The sequence below is a fragment of the Mastomys coucha genome, unplaced genomic scaffold (assembly GCF_008632895.1).
Source record: "Mastomys coucha isolate ucsf_1 unplaced genomic scaffold, UCSF_Mcou_1 pScaffold18, whole genome shotgun sequence".
Taxonomy (NCBI): Eukaryota; Metazoa; Chordata; class Mammalia; order Rodentia; family Muridae; genus Mastomys; species Mastomys coucha.
The window spans coordinates 47,832,494-47,851,011 of record NW_022196900.1 but is presented as its reverse complement, the minus strand read 5'-3'; the positions used below and the strand labels follow the sequence as shown (position 1 = coordinate 47,851,011).

At 41.6% G+C, this 18,518-nt stretch overlaps 1 protein-coding gene across 1 annotated transcript in view; it reads right to left on the bottom strand.

The window, feature by feature from the left end:
* The window catches only part of Focad (focadhesin), a 305,147-nt gene extending 286,869 nt beyond the window's left edge, over positions 1 to 18,278 (bottom strand). Inside the window, exon 1 of the mRNA XM_031377824.1 lies at positions 18,187 to 18,278. The gene's annotated coding sequence lies outside the window, so the exon portion shown is untranslated. The remainder of the gene's footprint in view (positions 1 to 18,186) is intronic.
* Positions 18,279 to 18,518: the final 240 nt, after the last annotated feature.

Here is an 18,518-nt window from a genome sequence, read left to right as displayed (position 1 = left end):
CAAAAACAACAACAAGAACAAACCCCTGTTCCCTCCCCCCGCCACTCGCCACCCCACCCTCTCCCGCTTACTGGCCCTAGCATTCCCCTACACTAGGGCACAGAGCCTTCACAGGGCCGAGGGCCTCTCCTCCCGTTGGTTGATGACTGACTTGGCCATCCTCTGCTATACACATGCTGCCAGGAAGCTTCCCTTTTAATTAAGCAAGTAACTTTTGTGTAGGTTGTACAAGGTGAACTTTAGTCAAATCCAAAGAGCAAATGAGAAAAATTCTGAGATTTTATTAAATACATTGTTTTTCATCTGGGTGAACTCTTTAAAAATTCAAAACACATGCAAAAGCTAGCAAGCTTCCTTCACTGTTCTCAGCTGAACCTGATTGAGATGGAAAATGAGTGTATCACGTGAATGCATTATAAGTTTTCCATGAATGCCGCAGTTGACAGCCTATCGTTTATCACAGCCAAGCTCTTAATCTGCTACATCACAGAGCAGTGCTCGCTGTATTTCCCACTGGGGTAAAAGATATTTTAAACATATAATTACCCAAAGCAGTAACAGTTACTAATCTTTTCTAAAACAGCCAGCATTTTCCCTGGACAGATTTGTTGGTAGGATTCTTGATAACCTGATACTGGCTAACCTTCTGGATCATTCTGGGCAGGAAATCCTAAGTAAAGAGTTAGGCATTAACAGAGATAACCAGCAGCATCAAGAATTAGAAGATGATCCTGGTAGGAAATGCTCAAATCCAACTTTAAAGGACAGGCCATTGAATGCCTTTGGATGAAGTTAATTTAGGTTCACCCATGGTTTAGGGTTTTGCTTGGTGTTTTGTGTTTGCCTATCTGTCTGGCACTGGGGTGAACCTAGGGTCTCCAGCATGCTAAGTATGTGTTCCACAACTCACATCACCAACCCTCACATTCCTAAGAGTGGGCCTGTTTTATAAAATGGTCCTGTGTTGCTTCCAGAGAGATGCACTTGTGTGGTAAGAGATGAAAAGAACATGAACACCACCACCACCACCCCCACCACCCCCACCACCACCCAGCCTTTCCCCTACACAGCCAGATCAACTAGCCCTGGTGATCAATGGAGTGACAGAAATCAGATAGATTGCCCTCACATCCTCAGATTCTTCTGATTTGGGAAAAGTGGAAATGCTATTGTTATGTTTCTTGAGGCAGAATCTCACCATCTAATCCTGGCTGGCTTAGAAGTAACTATGTAGACAGGCTGGCCTTTAAGGCTGGCCTGCCTCTGACTCCCAAATGATGGATTTAAAGGTTGTGCCACTAGCCCAGTTCTCAAAATCTTAAGCAGGAGTTGTAAAATAATACTTACTTTCTTATAAGAATTTAACTTCATAGATGTTTGAGCCAAAACACACTATTTGAACATATGTAGACTTAAAGGAACTTTTTAACCTGCTAAAAGTAAAAGACCCATGTGCCCCAACCCCAGAGCCCTCCTTGTTACTTAGCCTCTCTTAGTCTGTGGATTGTAGCTTGGTTATCATTACTTAACAGCTAATATCTACTTATGTATAAGTGAGTACATACCATGTTTATCTTTATGGGTCTGGAATTCCTCACTCAAGATTTCTTTCTAGTTCCATCCATTTGCCTGTAAATTTTATGTTATTTTTTAACAGCTGAGTAATACTTCATTGTGTAAATGTACCACATTTTCTTCATAAATTCTTCAGTTGAGGGATATCTGTGTTGTTTCCAGTTTATGGTTATTATAAATAATAGAGTTTGTAGATAGACTGGGGACAGATGGGGATGATAACAAGAGGGATCGGTTGTGGGAGGGATGAAGGGAAAAGCACAGGAGAGATGACTAGAATTGGAAGGAATTGAGGGGTGATGTAGAAACCTAGTGGAAACTTACTGGAATCCATGAGGGTGACCCTAGTGAGGACTCCCAGTAATAGAGGAGGGTAATCCTAGGGAGGACTCCTAGTAATAAAGGATAAAGAGCTTGAACCAGCCATCTTCTATAACCAGGCAAGGTTTCCAGTGGAGGAACTGGTACACCAATCGGGCCACAAAACCTTCGACCTACAACCTGTCCTGCCTGTAAGAATGGACTGGGGCAATAGTGGCTCAGAGCCTGTGGGAGTGGACAACCAATGACTAGTCTAACTTGAGGCACATGTTCGACAGACACTGCCTAGATGGCCAGGAACTGGAAGCTGGATAGCCCAGAGACTTAGGGTAGAACCAAACAGGACTGGAGGAAAAAGATCACCATCTGAGAAGCTTCCTTCAGCAACTGATAGGAGCAGATACAGAGACCCACAGCCAAACATTAGGGGGAGCTGAGGGCACCCCAAGGAAGTGGGGAGAGAGTGTATAGGAGCCAGTGGGGTAGAGGACACCTGGAGAACAAAGCCCACAGAACCAACTAAGCAGGAATCATAGGAGCTCACAGAAACTGAAGCTGCAGTCACAGAGCCTACATGGGTCTGCTCTAGATCCTCTGCATATATATATTGTGGTTGTTTAGGTTGGGATTTTTGTGGGACTCCTAACAGTGGGAGTGTCTTTTACTTTTTGCCTGTTTTAGGGGCCCTACTTGCCTCCTGCTGGGTTGCCTTGTCCAACCTTCATATAAAGGTTTGTTGCTTGTCTTCTTGCATCTTGTTATATACTGTGTTCAGTTGACATCCCTGGGAGGCTTGCTCTTTTCTGAAGGGAAATGAAGGAGCAGTGGATGGGGGAGAGGGAGAGGACTGGGTGGGGACTAGGAGCAGTGGTGGAAGGGAGGCTGTAGTTGGGATGGATTGTATGAAAGAAGAATAAATAAGAAATTTAAAAAAATAAAAAAGTGAAGTAAAAGATAGCTAGATGAGCACTCGATGAAAGTCCAGAATAGGCCAAAACCTAACCCACTCCATGACAGTAAGCATTCTCCTAGCTGCTCCTAAGAGCTGAGTTTGGTATCCTGAATTAATCGGCTGTAGCCATGGTGCAGCAAATTCTTGAGTTCTACTCACTTTCTATTTCAAGTGAAGTAAGAATATTAAAAGCCCAAGAACTGCCGAGGTTTTGTATTTTACTGTCTATTGTAATGCTAATGTGGCCCCCAAGACCTCAGAACTGCATAGCCTCTGTAACCCTGTCCCCAAGTTATTTCTGATTGGTAAAGATGCCAATAGTCAAAACAGACAATAGCTGGGCAAAAAAAGACAGAGGTGCAGTTTAGGTTCCTGGGCTTGGAGAAGAGGAAGACCAAGAGGAAGAAAAAAGAGTACAGGAAGAAGAAGGAAAAGCAATAGGCCATGGGTTAAGAGTCAAGAGAACTTGGCCCTGAGGGCTGCCCAATTGGAGCTAAGAGAAGCCCAGATGAAACAGTAATAACTCAGAACTAAGGTCAGGAAAATAGACTTTAACAACATGGAAGGTAGGTACCTGCCCAGCTCTTGTGTTGTTTAAGGCATATTGTAAATATAAAGGCTAAGTGTGGTTTTATCAGGGAACTCAATGAACAAGACCAGGTAGAAGCCCCAGGCCCAGGATTTAAATAATTTCTATAACAAATAGCAAGCAAGTTTAGTACAAAATCATTTGCTAATTAGGGGCAGGAGATCTCTAGGACACACATGATAGAAGAAGAAAAACAACTCCTGACAGCTGTCCTCAGACATGCATGTTCTCCACATGCACAGTAATACCACAAGCATACCTTCTCCCAAACCCTGAAACCCCCAGGAAATAAAGATGTGTAAATTTATGGGAGGAGGGGTTGGTTTTTGAGATAGGTCTATATAGTCTTTTGGGATTTTGTTGTTGTTGTTTTTTGAGACAGGGTCTATGTACCCTTGGCTGGCCTAGAACGCAGAGATCTGCCTGTCTATGTTTCCCAAGTGCTGGAATTAAAGGTATGTGCTATGACAACTGGCTGAATAAATGTAATTTTTTAAAAGGAAACAAAAACAAAAACAAAGAAAGGAAGCCTTGCAAGGCTGGGGAGATGACTGAGTAAAACACTTGACATCAAACCTGATAACCATGAGTTTGAATCCCCAAAACCCAAGGAAAAGCTGGATGCAAAGGGCAAGAGACGGTTCAGTGCTTCAGAGATCAGTCTGTCCATGCTGGACAGCTCACAACTGCCTGTAACTCCAGCTCCTAGGGAGCTGACCCCATCTTCTGGACTCCTCTGGCACCCTCACTCATGTGTACATTCCCCCAAAACACACACACACACATACACATACTTTTTAAATAATAAAAATAAATCTTTTAGAAAGAAAGAGGGAGAAAAAGAAGGAAGAAAATAAAGAAAGGAAGGAAGGAAGGAAGGAAGGAAGGAAGGAAGGAAGGAAGGAAGGAAGGAAGGAAGGGGCAAGGCAAGGCAAGGCAAGCAAGGCAAGGCTGGACACAATAGTTCAAGCATCTAATCCCAGAGCATCACCACTCAAAAAATGAGAACAGGAGACAGGACAGTCCTCAACACACAGACCAACTAGCCTGGGGTCCACGGCAGCCACAGGGAGAGAGACCTTCTCTCAAACAAGGTGGAAGAGGACTGACACCCAAGGTTGTACTCTCATACACACACACAAATCATATATACCAAAATGTGAAAGAAATGCTTGCAACAGACTAAAAGAAGAGAAAAGGACAAAATAAATTTGCAAAGTACATAAACAGATTATTTCTGAATAAGAGGATGATGGAGAATTACATTCTACTATATTTGTCATTATATTTGCTATGTTAATTTTTTCTTACAATAGGCATACATTATTTTCTTTAATTAAAATAGGGTTATTAATTATATTCAAATAAAAGCTTAAGATAAATTATTTTACTCTCAATAAAAATCAGTGATCTTATTTACCCATTGGAAGCCATGGTCTTCTATCATCTACCTAACAGGCAGTTTCATCATAGCACCAAGGCTAAAAAAAAAGTCTCATTTGATCCAATTATACCACTTATTAAGTACTATTTAATGGGAAAGTCACACCTTTGAGTTATTAGAAGCTATAACAGTCCTGCAGAATTCCAAACAAGTAATCTAATGGAATTACATTTGGTTCTAAACTGTTTGTCAGGAGATTAATCATCTGCCTCTGAAAAAAAAAAAAAAAAGTGTGTTCCTTCAGTGTGTTCAACATCAGAGTACAAAGTTGGCAAACTTCAGCACAAAGATGGCATTTGTATTAATTTTCCAATACACATACAACATAATATGACAACAGGTAAGAACAGGTAATTAGTAGGTAAGAATTAGGAAAGTCTTCACATATTTTAGCATCTGTCAAAGAATAAAGGTCTTTTGTGGGCTGGAGAGGTAGCTCAGTGGTCAGAGTGTATAGCACTCTCTGCAGGACCCCAGTTCAGTTCCCAGCACCCATATCTGGCAGCTCACAACCATGTGTAACTCCAGCTCTAAGAGGACTCCTGCAATTTTACTGGGCACCCACATATCCATGCATAAACTTGCATACACACACACACACACACACACACACACACACACAAACACACACAAATAAAAATCTTTTTAAAGAAAGGGAAGGTCCTTCTAATATGGTAACAGTTGAACAGACACTTGAAAAAAGTAATGAACATTTCTAAGAGAAGAGGGCAATAGCCTGGAGGAAGAAGGATGCTTAGCAAATTCAGCAAGACCTAAGACACCAGTGTTGTTAGAGCAAGATAAGGCAGATAGGAAGTAAAACTGATGAAAGAAGAAGGACCCAGGTCACATTAGGACCTTACCAGGATTCTGCTGTGAGACATGTACATGTCTGCAACCATATCACATGACTGGAGTGTTTTGGACAGAGACAACATGTTTAGCAGATACCTTTTAAAGATTATCAATGCTTTTATGGTGTATAGGCCTTAAAAAAAAAAGAAAGAAAAGAAAAACCAAGATGGAAATGAAACCTCTGTTATGAGGTAACACTAAGGAGCTAGGCTAATAGCTCATTTGGCAGAGTAGTTACCTACAATGCATGAAGCCCAAGGTTCGAGCCCTAGCAATATAAAAACTGGAAATGGTGGTTCACTTTCCATGGTAGAGGTAAAGGCTTACAAGTTCAAGACCAGCATTAGCTACACACCAAGCTGAGTGCACATACACACACACACACACACACACACACACACATAAACACACGTACCTAGAAAAAGAAGAAAATGGGCAAATGTATGATGGGTTATGGGAGGTAAATCCCTAAAGCTAGCACAAAATTGACAAAAATAATTTGGTGAAACTAAGTTTACTTACTGTGCTCCTTATTCATGTTGCATTTGAAATTTTCCACAGTAAGATGCTTTAAAGAACAAAGAAAATGGGCCTGGCATGTTGGTACAAAGTCCTCTGTTGCTGGTGGGAGTGCAAACTTGTACAGCCACTATGGAAATCAATATGGTAGTTCTTCCCAAAGTGGGAATCAATATACCTCAAGCCTAGGCTATACCATTCTTGGACATATACCCAAAGGGCACTCCATCCTACCACAAGGGCATTTGCAGTTTTACTCATAATAGCCAATAACTGGAAACAACATAGATGTCCCTCAACCAAAGAATCAATTTTTAAAAATGTGGTACATTTTCACAATAGAATACTACTTAGCTGTTTAAAAAGTAACAAAATAGGGCTGGAGAGATGGCTCAGCAGGTAAGAGCACTGACTGCTTTTCCGAAGGTCCTGAGTTCAAATCCCAGCAACCACATGGTGGCTCACAACCATCCATAATGAGATCTGATTCCCTCTTCAGGAGTGTCTGAAGACAGCTACAGTGTACTTACATATAATAAATAAATAAATCTTTTTTTAAAAAAGTCACAAAATAATATCAGGAGATTTGCAGGTAAATGGATCCATCTAGGAAAAAAAATGCATTTTGAGTGAGGTAACCCAGACCCAGAAAGACAAATACGGTATGTATTCATTATAGATGCATATTAGCTGTTAAGTAAATGATAATCAAGCTAAAATCCACAGACCTAGAGAAGTTAGATAAAGACGAAGACTCTAGAGGGATGCACAGATCTCTCTGGGGAGGAGAAATATGATAGACTTTGCAGGTAGACTGGGAGGGCTAGTGGAGACAGGAGAGGGAGGGACCAGACGTGGGTAAGGGATGGTAGGAGAATATTGGGAGAGAGACAGCTGGATTTGGGGAGAATTTGGGAGGTAATGTAGAAACCTAGTTCAGTGGAAACTTCCTGGCACCTAGAAGGATGATCCTAGTGAAGACTCCTAGTAATAGAAGATATGAAATCTGAACTGGCCATCTCTGTGGGCTTCCAGTGGTAGGACTGGGTTGCATTCAGTGGAGTTGTTGGCTGAGGGGGTCCTGTGGAGATTCCTAAACAACCAAAGTTGATACTAGGACAACACTGACAGCACGGCTCCATTGCCAAGGATAGCATCCGCATAGCTTACTGAATGAAGAGAGGTCAAGCTGGTGCCTGCATGGAGCTTTCACCACTAGGTTCTAGTCTCTTTGGTGCTGTAAGGAGCTCTAGAGGCTACAGAAAGAAAAACCTGAACACCAACCCAGACACAAATCCTTTGACCAACAATCTGTCCTGCCTGCAAGATGTTCCGGGAAGATGGTGGCACAGAACTTGGGGGAACTGCCAACCAATGTCTGATTTAACTTAAGGTCTATTCCACGAGAGGGTGGCCCATGCCTGACACTGCCTGGATGACCAGGAAATAGAGTCTGGATATTCCAGAAGTCTGAGAACCAAACACATCTGGCAAAAAAAAAAAAAATTAAAAAGGAGGAGGAGAAGAGGAGGAAGAGGAAGAAAAAAAGGAGAAGGAGGAGGGGGAGGAGAAGAAGGAGGAAGAGGAGGAGAAGGAGGAGGAGGAGGAGAAGAAGGAGGAGGAGAAGGAGGGGAAGGAGGGGAAGGAGAAAGAGAAGGGGAAGGGGAAGAGGAAGGGAAGAGGAAGGAGAAGGAGGAGAAGGAGAAGGAGGAGGAGGAGGAGGAGGAGGAGGAGGAGAAGAAGAAGAAGAAGAAGAAGAAGAAGAAGAAGAAGAAGAAGAAGAAGAAGAAGAAGAAGAAGAAGAAGAAGAAGAAGAAGAAGAAGAAGAAGAAGAAGAAGAAGAATTGACTCCTAAGGATAGTTTGCTATAAGTGTAAATCAGTGTCTCGTCCACCCATCATCAGAGAGGCTTCTACCAGCAGCAGATGGTGGTGAATAAAGAAATCCACAGCCAGACACTAAGCAGAGAGAGCATCTATTTTGGAGTATGTTAGATCCCTTGCCTCAGAGCTGGAGGAAGGCCATGGAAGGAGCAGAAAGATTGTACGAGTCAAAGAGGATGGAGGACACCAGGAGAACATGCCCTACTGAATCAACTAAGGAGGAAGTACACAGGCTCACAGAGACTGAAGCAGCAAGGCCAACAGGGTGCGTAAGGTCCTCAGAATATATATTGTGGTGTTACCTCGAGGTTTCTGTGGGACTCCTAACAGTGGGAGGTGATGTGTCTCTGACTCTTGTGCCTGCTTCTCAGACTCTTTACTCCTGTTGGGTTGCCGAGTCCAGCTTCAATTTGAGAGACCTTTGCCTTGTCTTATTGTATTTTGTTTTTGCCTTTTGGTTGTTTTCTCTTAGAGGCCTGATCTTTTCTGAGGGAGAGTGGATCCAGGAGGGAGGGGAGATGGAGGGAGCTAGGAGTAGGGTGATTTGTATGAGAGAATAATCTATTTATAATATTAAAAAAGAAATAGAAAAAAAAAGACAAAAAAGGAAGGGAAGGAAGGAAGGAAGGAGGGAGGGAGGGAGGGAGGGAAGGAAGGAAGGAAGGAAGGAAGGAAGGAAGGAAGGAAGGAAGGAAGGAAGGAAGGAAGGAAGGAAATGGACCTAGTTTGGTGGCACACCTTTAATCCCAGCACTTAAAAGCAATGGTAGGTAGACCCTCTGTGAGTTCAAGGCCACCCTAATCTACACACCAAATTCCAAACAGCTGGACCTATACAGTGAAACCCTACCTCAAAGAAAAGAGGCAGGGGGAGCAAAAGAAAGAAAAGAGAAAGAAAAGAGAAGGAAAAGGGAAAGGAAGGGAGGGGAGGAGAGGAGAGGGGAAGAGAGGGGAGAACTGGGGAGGGGAGGGGAGAAGGGAAGCATGATGGATTAGCAGACAGAGGTGCTTACCACCAAGCCTGACAAGCTGAGTTTAATGTAAGGAAAACTCACAAGGTGGAAGGAAAGAACAGCTCCCGAAAGTTGTCCTCTGATGTTTACACTCAGATTGTGTTATGCAATGTGTACCCTACCACAGACACATACATACACACATACACACAAAAGCAAGTAAATAAAAGTGGACTTTAAAAGACTAAAATGTGTAAAATAAGCAACAAAAAATGATAAGGTTTCAATATTCGTTGTTTAAAATAATGTATAATCATGTATCATCCATCTGTATGAATGAAGATTTTGTTAATGGCACCTAACAAAAGCAAAATGAGTCACTAAAGAAATTATAAATTTTATTCAGAATCATTCATTTTAAATGTTATGCTTATTATCATAATCTCATGGTCCAAATTGATTTATAAGATGATTATGCCATACATTAACATTTTAAATACTTTTATTTTGAATAGTAAAGAATCTCTCGTCTGATATTTTCAATTTGTACCTTTTGGTAGACAGATTCACGAGTCTGAAAAAGATTTGAAATTTTTCAACATTATACTGTAGTCCTTTCATATCAACCATTTGGGTTTTGCTTTTGCATTGTTGTTGCTGTTGCTGCTGTTGGTGGTGTTGTTATTGTTGTTGTTGTTGTTGTATTGGTTGCTGATGGGTAGGTTGGCTGAGATAGTCTTGAGTAGCTCAGGCTAGCCTGGATCTCTCAAATAGCCCAGGATGACCTCAAACTTCTGATCCTTGTGCCTCTACCTCCGGAGCTCTGGGACACACCATATCTATTATGTCACTCTGGGGATCTAACCTAGGCTTCACACATGCCAGGCAACAGCTCTATCAAGTGAGCCACAGCTTGCCCATCAGCTCTGCTTTTCTGTTCTGACTTGGTTTGCTTTCTGTACTGCAGCAGAATCAGTGTTCTCCCTCTGCACCACAGCCCTAGCCTTCAGCCTTGCCATAAACATGATTGATGTAGAACACGAAGTGAAGTTTCTGCTCTGTGCCAAAAGCAAGTATCCAATGCACTGAAAGACCGTAATCTATTTCCTACACAAGATAAAGAGCCTTGGTGTAGAATTCTGCCTAGCAGACCTTAAAAAATAAATAAATAAATAAATAAATAAATAAATAAATAAATAAATTAATTAATAATAATAATAATAATAATAATAATAAAAGTGGATTACAAAGGTATTTGCCACAGGAAGCCAAAAATGTCCTCACTTGACAGTTCACAGTTAGTTCAAGGGCTTTTCAATAAAACATGAAAAAGAAACCTGGGCCTTCCAAAAGGTTCAGTACCAACATCTACATATATGTGATACAAAAATTCCTAGATATTTGCCTTGTGCTAGGCACAGTAGGAGGCACTGCAAGACAGAAGCTCCTGCCCTGCTAGATTACAGTCACAGGAGAGAAGACAAGAAGCAGGAAAACAGTAAGTCACAAGAAACTGTGAAATGACTGCTAGGCTTAATGCACCAAAGAACAAGAGAGATGACACTAGGAAAGGGTTCCAGTTTTATAAGGGATGGGCAAAAAAAGTCTCACTGACAGAGCTGACACTTCTTCCAAGATTTAAAGGAGGTAATGGAACAAGTCACAGTCTTAGAAGAAAATGCAAGGCAGACAAAAAACCTGGTAAGGATATGCTCATATGAATGAGGAAGAAGCTCATTTGAAAATAAATGACTGAGGGAGAATTACAGTAAAGTGGCCAAAAATAGGTCAGATCATAGAATAGCCTTTTAGGTAGCTACAAAGACAGACTCTGTCCTTTTTTTGGGGGGGTGGGGGGTGATAAGAAAAAAACATTAGAGGATTTCACACAAAAGAAAGAAGAAATCCAACTCAGACTTTAAAAAAAAATATTATTCTAGCTCTTGTGCTGAGAGTATTATAGGCAAAAGGGACAAAAGACAAAAGGCATCGCCTATAATCCCAGCACTTGGGAGGCTAAAGCAGGAAGACGGCCAGGAGTTCTAGGCCAGCCTAGGGTATGTAGAAAGAATTTGTATCAAAACACAAGAAAGGTGAACACTATGGTTGGCTGAGAGTATAGTTCAGTGATAGAATGCTTGCATAACATTGGAGATGTCCTATAAAACAGAGGGAATAGAATGGAAGGGGGAAAGGAAGCGAGGGAAAGGGACTGGGTCATGGTCTTAGATGTCATTCATTCATTCTAGCTATAGACATTTACTAAGGGACTGCTCCTGGAGCCATTTCAAAAATAAACTAATTCTCCATCTCTATGCACTAAATTTAAAGACTGTTGGGATAAATTCTGTGTGTGTGTGTGTGTGTGTGTGTGTGTGTGTGTGTGTGCATGTGAGCACACACCACAGAAGTGTAGGTGCCTGTGGAGACCAGGAGAGGGCATCAGGTCCACTGGAACAGACGTTCTGTGCAGTTGTAAGCCATCCAATGTAGATGCTGGAAACTAAACTGGAGTCCTCTGAAGAGCAGTAAGTTCTCTTAGCCACTGGGCCATTTCTCCTGCCCTGTGATATTCTACTATTAACATCAAGACTAGGTGAATGGCGGTTTAAGATGTGAACCTCTTAGCTGCTGCTCCAGTGGCCATGCCTGCCTGTTGCCTCACTTACCCACTAGACTGGTGATGGCTCTTTATCTCTCTGGAACCATAATCCAAAATTAAACTCTTCCTTTATAAGCTGGACACAATATTTTATCACAGCCACAGAAAATTAACACACTAACACATACACATGGACACACACACACACCTCATATACAATAATAAATAACAATTAAAAGTAAGAGCATTCAAGAGGCTGAGACAGAAATATTGCCATAAATCTGACTTATGTATCAATACCCCAATTCTAAAAAATTAATAAATAGGGCCAATGAGTGCCTCAGCACTAAAACATTTGCCACCAAGCCTGACAACCTGAGTTCAAACCCCCAAATCCATGGTAGCAGAGAGCCAACTCCAGAAAATTGTCCTCGGACCTCCATATATGTACCTTCATTCATTTACATAAAATGAATAAATTAGCAAATAAATACAATGTAATAAAATGTTGTACGGTAAAACAGAAGGCAAACAAATGGACAAATGAGTCTTTTTTTTTTTTAACTTAAAAACTGTGCTATACAAGCTTTCCTACTATAATAGAAGCAATAAGGATCTGATGGGTTAAAGTTTGTCCAGAAGAAGTTTTAGCAGAGTTCAGGGAAGCTCTGCCACCTAAAAGTTAAATCGTGTGTTTGTATGTGTGTGTGTGTGTGTGTGTGTGTGTGTGTGTGCGCGCACATGCACACGAGCACCCACACAGTGCATGGTGACTTATGCAAATATGTATACAGGTGTGTGCACATGCATGTGCACATATGTGAAGGTGAGAGGTCGATACTGGGCATCATCCTTGATCATTCTTTGCCTTAATCTTTTAAACAGGATCTCACTCCAGAACTCATCAACTTGGCCCAAGATCATACCAGCTTTTACATGGGTGCTGGAGATCCAAACTGATGTCTTCAGGCCTGTGCAGCAAGGACTTCACAGGCAAGCCAGCCCTTCAAACACTTTACAGATGTCTTCCACCCACTAAACACTCTTCCCTCCTTCACAACAGTTCCCTCCAATACCAATCAGTAAATATTCTTGCATCCTTGATTCTTTATAAGAAGTTCCCCTATCTCCACAACCTGGTGAAAGCTAAGCAAGCATTCCATCTTTCCTGGCCCAAATCGAAGAGGAATGGACCTTCTGAACTTCAAGATCCAGGAAAAGTGCTTCCACATCACCTACTGTCTTATGCCTACTCCTCTGAGAGGATAATATCCAAGTAACCCTCATGTTCTCTGACCACTACCACCAGGCAGATAAAAACTTCAGAAACCAGGATCACATGCCTTCCTCTTCCCCACCTCTCTTCCCTAACTAGTTATCAGCTACATCAATGTCCAGGTAGGTGAGGCACACAATACACCATTCTCGTTGTTCCGTATTAGCTAAGCTCTACATCCCATCAGTACCCTAAAAGCTTATATTATATTTATAATGAGGTTGCATCTCAATAATCCATTGTAAACTGAAAATACCTTATGTTTAAAGCCTTTGATCCAGAGTTGGGGATATGGCTCAGTGGCCAAGAGCACTAGCTGCTCTGCCAGAGGACCTGGGTTTAATTTCCAGCTCCCACATGGTAGCTTACAATTGTCTGTAACTCCAGTTCCAGAGAATAAAGCGCTTTCTTCTAGCCTCCTTGAGCACTGCACATGTGCTGTACAAAGTCATACAAGCAGACAAAACACCCATACACATAAAATAAAAAAAAAAAATAAAGTTTTTAAAAATCCATTTTAAAAGTCTCTAATCCAGGCTAAAGAGATGGCTCTGTGGTTAAGTTGTCTACTCTTGCAGAGGACCTGAGTTTGGTTCCCAGCAACCATATCAGGTTACTCACATGTGCCCCATGGCATACTCATCTGTGTCTACACACAAATATGCAAGCACACCCGTTTGTTTAAACACTTCAAAACTCAAAATAATATAAAGCCTTTCCTCTATTTCCACTAACAGCATATACTAGAAACTGAAGCTTTAGTTATCTAATCAACATGCTCAATGACTGTTAAACAGTAAAATTTCAAGTAAATCTTAAAACCAAATGGGCCAAAGAAAAAAGGTTTTCTTTTTCTGTTTCTGGAGGCAGGGTCTCTCTGATTATTAGGAAGTGATCTTCCTGGAACTCACTATCTACACTGGTCTAGAACTCACAAAGCTCTACCTGTCCCTGCTTCCCAAGTACTAGGATTCAAGAGAGAAAAGAGGATATACCAGGATATAAAATTATAGTTATAACACTCACAATTATAACATTTATTCAACATTTTTATCAGCCAAATTAGCAAGTAACTGTTCATCTGACTGAACAGAGACTGGAAGATACACTGTGGAACACTAAAAAGAAAATATTCAGTTTACATGCTTGGATGGAATGGTTCATTGGTCTCTAGGCAAGCAAAAAGATAAGTCATTTAAAAGATATATAAATATATTAATTCTAGCATTCAGAAGACAGAGGTAGGTGGACTTCTGTGAGTTTAAAGTTAGCCTAGTCCACACAGTAAGACTATATCTTTAAAAAAGTAGAAAATAAATAGCAGAATATGCAGTTTGGATCCTCATCTTACTTTGTTCTAAATAAATGCTTTCTCATTATAAACAATGAGGAATTGTGCAGCTTTCTTAACATTTATTTATATAGAGGAGGGTGGGTCTCACTATGCTTGTGGGCTTGTACCAAAATCCTGGGCTCAAGCGCTCCTCTTTGCCTCAACTCCCTGAGTCCCCAGGACTACATGTACACATCACATCACCCAGAGCCGTACAGACTTTAAAGTCAAGGGTAGAACAATCTTAAGACAGTCCTTGACTAAAATAGTCTGACTGATGTTTCTTTCCAGCTTCACAATAGTGCAAAAGCAATACACATTCAGGAGAAAGTGTACCTCAAAATATGTTAATCTTTTCTTCACCAACCAGCATATGAAATATAAGATGAGAGGCTGGGCTCTTTGGGAAGCAGCAGCTTCCAGTCACCACTAGATCAAAAGGATAAACAGCACATAGTGTAGAGTATGATCAATAAACTAGGTATACTAAATGGATTATGTGTATATGTGCATACACAGATGTATGTGTGTGAGTATAAGCATGTGCGCTTGTGTAAGTGTGTAGGTAGAGGCCAAAGAGAACCTCGGCTATTGTCCCTCAAGATATTCTATATGCTTTGTTTGAAACAGGGTATTTCAGTGACCTGGAATTAGCCAAGTAGGCTAGGCAGGCTGGCAGGCCATCAAGATTCAATGATTTACTTGTCTTCACCTTCTCTTAATTAGTATTTATGACCACAGGCCACTACTCCCAAATTCCTTTTAAACACAAGTTCTGCAGATCAAAAGGAGATCCGCTAGACAGCAACACACATCTACCAACATTAAGTGAATTTTTTTTACTCTTACTTTTTTTTTGGCATGTGTGTTTACACACACACATATACATTAGCATATTTGTAGGTAAATATGTGGGTATGGGTACATGTACATTGTATAGGCACCCAAAGTTAATACCAACTGATTGCCTCAATTGCCCTCCATTTTATTTAATGAGGAAAAGTTTCTCATTGAACCCATAGCTGATCAATTCCAGCTAGTACAGATATGTAGTTTGTCTCAGGGATCTTCTGCCTAAGCTCTTGAATGCTGCAATTAAAGGCACCCATTTATTTACCATTTACATGGGTGCTAAGAAATCCAGTTATCATAGCAAGCACTTTACCCAGTGAACCAGACAGATTCTCATTATGTAGCCCTAGCTGGCCTGGAGCTCACTTTGTAGACCAGGATGGCCTCAAACACATAGAAAGCCACCTGTCTTTGTGACACAATTATACATGATGCTCATTTTTCTAAAATGCATTTTTGATGTACAGTATTATTGACTTACAGTAAGATTTTCCAGGCTATAACCTCTTCATAAGTTAAAGGGTCTGTATGATCAGAATACTCAGATGCCAAGAGAGACAACTCAGCAGTTAAGAGTACATAATACTTTCCTAGCATATTCAAGATGGGTTCCCAGCACTCACATCCGGTGGCTCACAACTGCCTATAATTCTCAAGATCCAAGGGATCTGATGCCTCTGGCTTTCACAGGCATCTGGGCTCATGTAAATACACATGATAACAATAATATTAATAATAATAAGAGTAATAATAATAATGCATTTTTAAGTGCACACGGTATTGATTTCAATCCCAGCAAGATATAAACCAGAAAGGGTGGCACTTGCCCTAATTTCAGCAGTGTAGGCAGAAGCAAGAAAATCTGAAGTTCAAGGTCATTCTCCTCTGTACAGATAAACAAACAACAAAACAAATGCATGCATACTGTGACTTTGGCTGAATGAATGAAAATATAAATTAGCAAAATGAAAAAAATTACAAATGCCATTGTATTACTTTCAATGTGACTTGAAACATTAAAAATCTTTTTGTACACACTTTAAAATGTTTTTTGTTCACACTTTAAAATGTTTTAATCTAATGTGTGAAGTGAATGGGATCTACATTTTGAAAATGTTTGAAATAATTTAAATAGAGGAAACTGACAAACAACACTTGTCCTATTAGCTTAGCAATTCTTACTTCCCATGATGGAAATGGTACACATAACCTCCACCCAATTTATTGCTATTCGTAAGTCACAGATTTAAAGTACACTTCTAAAGCTAAGCTGTATTTTATCATATGAGAGAGATCAAGATACTATACTTACTCCTAATAGTGATTGTAATAGATTTACACCCCTACTTAATATTAATATTAATTCAACTGTTTATGGACAATGTCAAGTATTACAAGGCTCAGAATATCAGAATCATTACCTTTGAAGTCATTTTATACTAGAAAACGGTGATCTGTACTATGTGTTAATACATTAATCAATTACCATATGAAAAATCTATCACATCTATACAGGTATTTTTTACCTTGAAGTAACAATTTATTTACTTTTTGATTATTTTGTCTCAATCAGAGCCACCAAGCAATTAAAAAAGAAAGATATGGGCAACAAAGAAATGGCAACTGTTAATAAGACTAATTTGGTAAGTAAATAATGTGGTTGTTTTGGCTATCACTTATCATTAAAGCAAATCAAAAGCTTTGAAAATTGCATTCTTGTCCAGTTGTCTCTTTATATATCACTAAAAACTTCATGATTATAACACTTCAAAATTTAGATGAGTCATGGTACTTTCTTTGCAGAAACTGGATGTCAATCAAAATTGTAACCATGCACTTGCTTGCTAGTCAAGTGTTTGTGAACAGAAACGCTTGTCACTGAAGCATAATATACACAGTCATAAATGACGTCATGTGTTTTTGATTTAATTGGTTCCCAACTGCTAACACAATTCAATAAATCTCCTGTATGCCCATCTCTCCTTGAACATTCCAAAATTACAGTATAGTTGTAATCACAACCCTTTGCTTTTCCATAGGAAGCCCATCTGTCTGTGGTCTTCAGTGGCACAGTTGTTAGGATTACCCCTCAGGGCCAATGTGTTTTAGGGTTTATTAGAAAGGGCGGTGGGGGTGGGGGGAAACCTTTGAACGAGGTTCAAGAGAGGTCCATCTTTTGCATCTAAATCTAGATTCTGAAAATGAACCACAACAACAGAAAAAAAAAATCCATCTCAAATCTTGTCAACTCAGACACTAGCTAGCACTGGCATATTAAATGCAAGCAAAGGCAGGTAACATCCACTAAGGAACTCATTTTTAAAAGTTTGCAATGACTGAGTCAATGATTGTATAAATGAAGAGGATGCTTTCACTGAAACCAAAACAAACAAGGGGTCAAGGCACCAAGGCTGAAACAAACTCGGATTAAGTTCTACACAACCGCAGGTGCCTGCAAACATCAACCTAGCTGCTGAACATCCAGAAGCCTCACCTATAAACTCTTTAGAGCCAGAGACCTGAGTCAGAAAACAGGTTCTGCTCACCCAAGAGCCTCTGCATTAAAGTGGACAAAAACTGCGTCTGAGTCCCGGAGAACTCAGACAGTTACCCCAGTCCAGACAAGAGGACATCAGAATCTCTTGGGCTGCCCCAACCAGCGACCGGGTTAAGGAGGGGGCACAGCAGCAACCTGAAGCAGGTAAGCTAGACGGATCGTGCCAGCCCCTCCCGCTGCCAAGCCCCTCCACAGACAGCCGGCCCTGGAGACGTAGACCAGGGAACCGCTCAAGGCCAGATCCTCCGAGAGTCGGTCGACCGGCCAGCAGAAGGGGCAGCAGGTCAAACGCCCTGCCCGCCTCACGCAACGCCCCGGCCCAGCCGCCACACGCTCCGCCGCCGGCCTGCACCAGAGCCTAAGTGCTCCGGCTTCGGTAGCCCTCGCCCCCGTGGCCGCGGCTGCAGCCGGACCCGATGCGGCAACTGCCCACCCGGCTGCCTCCGGTGGACCGCCAGCCACGCCGCATGGCTTACCTCACTTCTGCCACAGGCGCTGCCCGCTCCCCGGCCTGACGTGTCCCGCGCACCGCCTCCACCGACCGGAGGCGGGGCCTGTCGGTCACAGCCAATACAAAACCTACTTCAAGAACCGGTCCCGCCTCCTCTGCTGGGACGTCCGCCCCCCTCGCACGCATGCGTGACAAGGCCTTGGCGGCTCACTGCAGCTAGAAGGTCGCGTGAAGCTGGGTCCCAGCCCCGGGCTTCGCAGTGGTGCAGGCTGAACTTTAGCCTCTGGCTGACGCTGTGGGGTGTGAAAGCAAAGGATCCTGTCTGGAGATCCCACTGCATAGAGCCAGGGGGTCCTG